The sequence below is a fragment of the Electrophorus electricus genome, chromosome 4 (assembly GCF_013358815.1).
Source record: "Electrophorus electricus isolate fEleEle1 chromosome 4, fEleEle1.pri, whole genome shotgun sequence".
Lineage (NCBI taxonomy): Eukaryota > Metazoa > Chordata > Actinopteri > Gymnotiformes > Gymnotidae > Electrophorus > Electrophorus electricus.
Genome location: NC_049538.1, coordinates 24611566 through 24619065, shown reverse-complemented (window position 1 = coordinate 24619065; position 7500 = coordinate 24611566). Strand labels below are relative to the sequence as shown.

The 7500-nt window shown below is 51.8% G+C and overlaps 1 protein-coding gene across 6 annotated transcripts in view; it reads left to right on the top strand.

The window, feature by feature from the left end:
* Window positions 1-7500, top strand: part of gse1 (Gse1 coiled-coil protein) — a 162415-nt gene that overhangs the window by 42837 nt on the left and 112078 nt on the right. The window contains exon 1 of one of the 6 annotated variants that reach the window (XM_035525152.1): window positions 61-108. The exons of the other annotated variants lie outside the window; for them this stretch is intronic. The gene's annotated coding sequence lies outside the window, so the exon portion shown is untranslated. Of the gene's footprint in view, window positions 1-60; window positions 109-7500 lie in introns of those variants that run through there. 6 annotated transcript variants of the gene reach the window in all.

The following is a 7500-nucleotide window of genomic DNA, read 5'->3' as shown; positions in this document are numbered from 1 at the left end:
AAACCATCTCTAAGCAGAGCCAGTCACACGAAGCCTGGAGAGGAGAGAAAGAAGAATGAAGAATGTAACGATCTCTACAGATTCTGCAGACCGAAGAATGTGGAGAATGTAAGAATATAAACAACAGCAGTGACATATAAGGCATGCTCTGTGCGGATGCGGTCCGGTGTGTGTGAAGAAAGCAAGCATGTGTGTGTAGCTTTACACCGTATGGGCCGGGCCGTGTGTGCCTGCTGCTCTCTCACCTGGCTGCACGTGGCACACATGCCTTCTGCACGCCAGCTTTCTCATTACCTACTGGAAAGATGCTATGATTTATGGTAAGCCCATTGCAGTGTGTGTGCGTACATGTGTGTGTGTGTGTGTGCGTGTTTCTGTGTGCAGCTGTGACAACTCTTAAGTTCTGACCTTGGTCCCACACGAAGCTATTTGCCCTGACTGTTTTCCTTTTAGATAGAGATCTGTAACACCAATAAAACACACACACGCTCTGGTTCTTTGTATCTCTCTGCATCTCTCTCTCTCTGCTTGAGAACATGGGTGCTCTGGGTCACAGTGTGAAAGATCTGGGGTCTCTGCGTTTCTCTGCTGGTCATTTCTGGGAAGCAGAGTGTCTTTTTCCTTCTCCCCTCCTCCATTCTTCCATATCTGCCTCTCACCTTTTGCTTTTATTAACTATTAATAAATGCAGATACTATCCCCCTCTCTCTCCCTCTCTCTCTCCCTCCCTCCCTCCCTCTCTCTCGCTCTCTCTCTCCCTCCCTCCCTTCCTCCCTCTCTCTCCCTCCCTCCCTCTCTCTCACTCCCTCTCTCTCCCTCCCTCTCTCTCCCTCCCTCTCTCCCTCCCTCCCTCCCTCTCTCTCGCTCCCTCTCTCTCCCTCCCTCTCTCTCCCTCCCTCCCTCCCTCTCTCTCGCTCTCTCTCTCCCTCCCTCCCTCTCTCTCGCTCTCTCTCTCCCTCCCTCCCTCTCTCTCGCTCTCTCTCTCCCTCCCTCCCTTCCTCCCTCTCTCTCCCTCCCTCTCTCTCCCTCCCTCCCTCTCTCTCGCTCCCTCTCTCTCTCGCCTCGGTTTGGTGAATTACACAGTTCCACAGTTCCTTAAATTGAGTAATTGCTACTGTCTGGTGACGGCGTCCTTGTTCTGTTTTGAAAGGAGCCTTTCATGTCCACTGCATCGGGGGGAGAAGGAGGGGGCGGGCTGCCCACCCATTTGTGCTTCCTCTCCTCCCCATCCTCTCCCTCTCCTCTTCTTCCTCACCACTCCCCTCATTCGAGGAGCAGACCCCACCCCGGTCCCCCCGTCTCCCGCACCCGCCCCAACCCGAGGTGTTAGGTGTTACTGTTACGTCTGTGCTTTTAAATGCCAGCGGGGAGGAATTTAGGGGCCTGATGTCTACGGATGGCCCTTGCTGAATGTCAGATAACCGGAGAGGGGATCGCCAAGCCCCGCCAACCTTCCTATGGCGGCCCCTTTTGCTGGAGCACAGCCAAGATTTGGAAAATGTCATGACTGACATTAAGGAGAAACGCAGACTCAACGTCAGACACCGGTGCCCCCGCCTCCTTTTAAATCTCCTCTTCCGCTGAGGTCGAACCTGCTGCTCGCTGTCTCGCGCGGGTTCCTCTCTCTCCTGACGGCCCTCGCCTCGTCAGATGACAATAACAACATAATGGCTCCGATGTGATAAAGTGCATCGTGTGGCAACACTGCCCACCGTAGCCATCAGCATCACGCACCGTCAAACGCCATCACCTCTGCCGTTGCGATCGACCGGTGGCCTTGGGACCGGTGCCCGGGCCAGTCCTGTATCGGCGCATCACCGCCGTCGGCCAGCAGAGGGTGCGTGTGGTCAAAAAAACAAGCAAACCGGACAGGGAGGAAGGCGCGTCTGGGATTCCAGAGAGCGCGCATCTCGCTCTCTGCTGCCAGGTTTTCAGCTTCCCGAATTCAATTGGTTATCAAACGGATTTTATTAGCCATGAGACGCGGTTTGGGTGTTAAACTTGGCAGGCCCCCCATTCAGAGTGCTGTGGTTCAGCCTCGTCCACCGTTCTCCTCTTCATCGCGGTGATTACGGCCAGCCGTGCCGGGCCGTCTGCGTCTGATCGAACGGCGTGCGAGAGGAACGGCGGCAGCGTGCGCGACCCTCCGCGCTCCACTCCCTCTTCCAGAACGTCTCTCCGTGTCTCCCCGTGTCTCTATCTCCCACGGCCTCTCCTGTTAGAGGGGGGAGGCTGAGGGGTGGGGTTTGGGTGGGGTTTGAGCGTGGGTCGGCTGGCGGATGGCGTGCGGCGGGACTGGGTGTGCCACTGCTGCAGGCTGGGGGGCCGATCTTTGTTTTCTGCCGTGGTGGCAAGGTTGCCATGGGAAACCCGGGCAGCTATCAGCACCTGCGCATGGCCTCACTTTATCATCATATACGCCCCTTTATGTAAACAACCAGGAAATGTCCATCCCTGTTTGAGGAAACCATCGAGCAAACAGAAATTTGAACACACACACACACCCCCGTACACACAAATGTTACGAAGCTGCCTGTGTTTAAGATAAGATCTAACTGTTGTAAAGACAAACACCCCTCATTTCCTTATATCACATTAACGTGCATGCTCCAGGCTTCCTTACCTCCTTAGACACACACACACACGCGTGCGTGCACACAGTGTGTAGTGGTCACCTGAGGTCAGGCCATGCTGTGAGACAGACGTTTAGACAGTCAGCTCACCCTGCTGTGAGTGTCCAGTGAGGCAGGAAGTGCAAATCGATAGCACTTACCCTTTTCCTGTTCCTGCTCCCCCAGGGTCTCGCGCAGCGAGGCGTTAAGAACCACAACTCCTTCTGAGGGGATGGAGCTGTAAAACAGGGGGAAGCACTAGCCGCGTGTGACCCGTATCTCTTTATCTGAACACCTTTCTCGGACTCGTTTATTGCGTTAGAAGCGTACGGCGGTTGTAAAGACTGTCAAATGCAGAGATGGGGTTTAACATCAGGGGTGCCTGCAGTATTTATAAGGCCTGAAAATGCATTCGAGTCCCAAGGCTCGGTCAGACGCAGTCACATTCGCCAGGTCGATTCCTTAGAAGCAGAACTCGCCAACGTAACCCTTGTAAATATTACGCTGTTCGCTTGGTTCCAGCTACCGCCTGCTGTGCCGGAGCGATAGCAATCCTGCCAGTGCCCATTTCGGCGTTTCGAGTCATTTCTTTGTGCTCTCGCTCTCGCGCTTTCTTTGTGCGGACGCGCGTTAGACTGCGCAGAGGGGCCCAATGGGAGGGTGTCCCTCCTCCACAGGGGCTCGGAACACAGGCACGCAGGTTTTTGTGCCCTGGCTGGGACTGGTCTCCCAGGGCTGCGAGAGGGGCTCGGGGTCCCCGGGGCAGTAACCGTGGTGGGAAAGGGGGAAGGGCAGCCAGTGGGGTGAGGTGTCGTAGAAAAAGAGGGTGGGAGGAGGAGGAGGAGGAGGAGGAGGCAATGGCTTCTTGCAGCAGCACCTAACTGGTCTGAATGCTCCAGCAATCTCTCTCTCTCTCTCTCTCTCTCTCTCTCTGTCTGCACCTCGGGATGGGATCGCTGCACATGCAAACTCCGCATGCACTCTAATTCTTCACAGACACTTAAAAGTGAAGAGGGGCAGAGAATAGCCCAGGGCTGGCTTCGGGCTGTTTTGATGGACAACAAAAGGGAGCTTGGTTTGTTGTGTCTTTGGTTTTAACCCATCAAGACTGGAAACAGCGGCCCTCTGTGGATTAGCCTTATCACCCGTTTTAAAAATAGCTCCCTAACAGGCCTGAAGCATGCTTCTAAAGGTGGACATCTAGACACCGAAAGGTTCAAACCAACCAGTTATTTGTGCTTTATGCACCATGTACTTCAACACAGAGAAGGATGTAACAGACGATTAGACCAAAGTCTTATGGTGAAAACGACGGGTTGGTTTCATTAATGAGAGTGGGCTCTAGTCTTTGACTAATTTACAGTGTATCATCTCAGATCTTTAAAATCTGTGTCTAGATTTAATCTGTGAGGTTTTCAAAAATAGTTGATATGTCTAAATGTTTTGTTTAAAGGGCCCATGTCATACAGTTTAAAAGGCCTCTGTCATGGAAAACTGAATTTCCCTTGCCATATTGAAATAAAGACTTTTGACGTAATATGTAAGTATTGTTGAACTTTCAAAACATGCACCATTCACTCCCCCAGCCTGTACAGTCCATATATAGACTCTATGCTGCAAAAACGGTCCGTTTTGAAATCACTGTTTCTCTGATGTCATGAGATCAAACTCATTTACATACATCCACCCATTCTTCATACAGCATCTTAGCCCCGCCCACCTACACTGCAGGCCTGTTTCAGCTCTAGGTGCTTATTGAATGAGGCACAATACAGGATAGCCAGTAGGAACAGGGCTTGTATCTCTTAAATCCATCCTAAAGGCAAAGTAACAGAAACAATATGTTTCATTATATGGGATAAGAGAGGTTGGAAAATAGATGTGTAAAAATGATTTATGTTTTTGGGACATAGCCACACAAATGATGTAAGGCGACGTCAAGGAAAAAACGGAAAATGTCGGAATTAAAAGTAGATCATTTTGTACAGAACGTTTTCCTGCTTCATTGCACGCTTGTCTATTGTTAGTGGTTTTTTAACCCTGGGAACACTTGTCATCATCAAATCACCCTCTGTTGATTTACTGTTTCTGCCTGATCAATAAAAGACTCAATTAATCAAGTACGCTGATAGGAATCCACTTTTCAGCGATGTCGAGGTTGTTCTGGCAGCAGCTGCTCCTCTCGGCGTTCTCTGACCGCGGGTGACACTGAACGGAGACCACCGAAGCGATAGTTCCACCAGCTACGGCAGGCACTAACTGCAGCGGCTGGGAACAAAAACGTGTTGCCACCATAGCCGCGGAAACCAAAGCGACCATGCGACGTCCCTGATGCTACCGACATGGAAGTGGGAGTTTTTGCAGATCGTGAAACCGTCGTTTAAATAAAGCAGGAGACGTGTTGCTTTATGCATTAGATAATACGCTAAAGTCAGGAAAATCACAGACCTATAGCTGAGGTTTTGGTGAGAACACTGCAGGGAGCAGAGAGGGTCAGGTACGCATTCAAAATCACGTTGTTGTTTTTTTTCCAAGTCGCCATAGTTGTTTTCCAACAGCACCTTGTCTCCACCTTTCTGGTTTTTCCTCATAATGCATTAGATGGCCACCACCACCCGCTGTTCACAGGCCCAGACCTTCCACCCCGGGGTTCTGCCCGAGCGGCTCCAGCTAACCACCACCCCCCAAAACCCCCCTCGACACCCCTGATCAAGTGGCTCTCTATATTCCAAGATTCCGTCCCGCGGCCGCGCGTTTTGATTGGGTCTGTAATAGAGGATGAAATGGTGAATTTAAAGGTAGACGGAACAGGAGCTGGGATCTCTCACAGATCCCAAAACAATATGAGGCTTGTTTCCCGCAGTGCTGAGTTCCAATCTCTTTTTTCCCCCATGTTTTTTAGGACGGTTTGATTTGAAATGAAATGCGATTCCCACATGCCCGGTACCAGGTGTCAGCCAGGACAAGACCTTTCAGACCAGCGAATTACAGAATTGTTGCGTACAGAAGGTGTCAGCCTGGCCCACTATCATTTTACGCTCCTCCTCATGCGGACGTGACTCAGGAGATGTTTCCCTCGGTCTCGTTTTGACTCGCCGTCGTCGGTCCATCCCGCCTGCCTTCCTCCGCCATCGTCTTGTTCGCTGTGTTTGCAGCATGAGTCTGTGTCACTGCATCGCTCCACTTCTCCCCGCCCTGCCTCCTCCACCTCCTGCCTATGCCCTGCTTCTCCCCACCTCCTCTCCCCAATAGCCTCTGGTATATTTCCGGCTACTGCAGCCACCGTTAAGAGTGATTATGAGGTTTGGAGGTGGAGGAGCTTTCGGCATCGGCCGCGAAAATGAAAGAGCTCACACTCGGGGTCAGAGCATTTGCTAGCCGAGCGTACCGGGCCACATGACCTGGGTGGGCTCCGCTTCTCTCGTTAAAGCCTGTGCCAACTCCGTCTTCTCCTTCTCTCTCCTAATGGGAAATTCGGAGCTAATTGGTCTCGGGGACCCGGGTAGACAAGTTAGCGGGCCCTGTGGCAGCAGCCTTTAGGCTCCTGTCTTAGCGTACCTAACATATTTACAAACATCAGCTTTTAAACTCCTTCACCACTGTCATCAGTAGATGGTATTTATCCAGCGACCGAAGGCAGCGTTGAGCTTTCCCGTGTTCGGGAACAGTGCTAACGTAAAACTCCTTTGGTCTTCCTCCGAGTGCTCTTCGCTACCCGACATCGGGTTGATTTAGCAGCGCAGACCATTTTAAGGCACGAGGTGGAAGCCGCTTTCCTGTAGCATAAAACCAAAGCCCTGAATCGCGGTAAATGGAAATAAAGTTAAAGCTTAATATTGCTAATTCCAGGCGCCATGACAACCCTTTTGAGGTGCGGAAATGTCTGCCTGCTTAATAAATTCTTGGCCATCTGCCTGCGATCCACGCGTATTTGAGTAGGTGAGCGGTTAGCTCTAGTTTCCTGAGCTGTCTGCTCTGGGGTGTGAAAGAAAGAGAGAGAGAAACCTTTTGATAGTTTAAATGAATTTCCACTTTGCTGTTTGAAAGAGTGCGAAGGAGGAGATTAACACACTCGCGGCGTCTGTATCGTCTTACGCTTGGGATCATTGCATATGTCTAAACATCTTTGTGCCAAGTTATTAACCGAGTAGCAGAAGGTTAAGCCCATATGGTCTTGTTGAGCCAGCCAGCAGAGTTGGGGGGGGGGGGGGGGGCACACACATGCTCCCGCAGGCTGCTGCGTTTTCTTCCGGGGCTTGTACCCTATTTGCACCAGCTGATCTATTTCCACAGGTAAACCCAGGGAGAGCTGGTAGACCATCGCCCGCCCCTCGCCCGCTGCAGCTGCGGTCAGGGTGTTAAAATATGCTGAAACACGGGTAAAGTTCTGAAGCTGCTGTTACGTAACACTTCCTTCCAGCTTCCGCGCCAGCGTCCTACGTCGGAGCAGCCCAATCAGCCGGGAAGGGGCACGCGTGGGAGTCGGACCGCCCAGACTCGCGGGTGAGAGTGTTTACCTGCGGCGGTGCAGAGTGCAGGGGCATGGTGGAGTCTGAGGGAGCCCCACGGGTGGAGCTCACCCTCGGGGTCTGCGGTTGGGGTCCATCCGAAATGGAGCGGAACGCATTAGTGCTGGCCATTCCGACCGGCAGCGCAGGTTGGCTCTGTGCGTGATGAAGATGAAGACGAAGATCAGGGTTTATGAGAAGTGGACTCCTTCTGGCTCGTCGTCTAGGATAGGCTAGGGTGGAGAAACTAAGTATGAAGAACATTTGGGAATACGAGATGGTGTTTTTTTTGTTTGTTTGTTTTTTGTTTGTTTTGTTGTTTGTAGAAAACAGAACGATCAACATGCACTTTGAGTTCCTGTTGATCCTGCTGGGTGAGA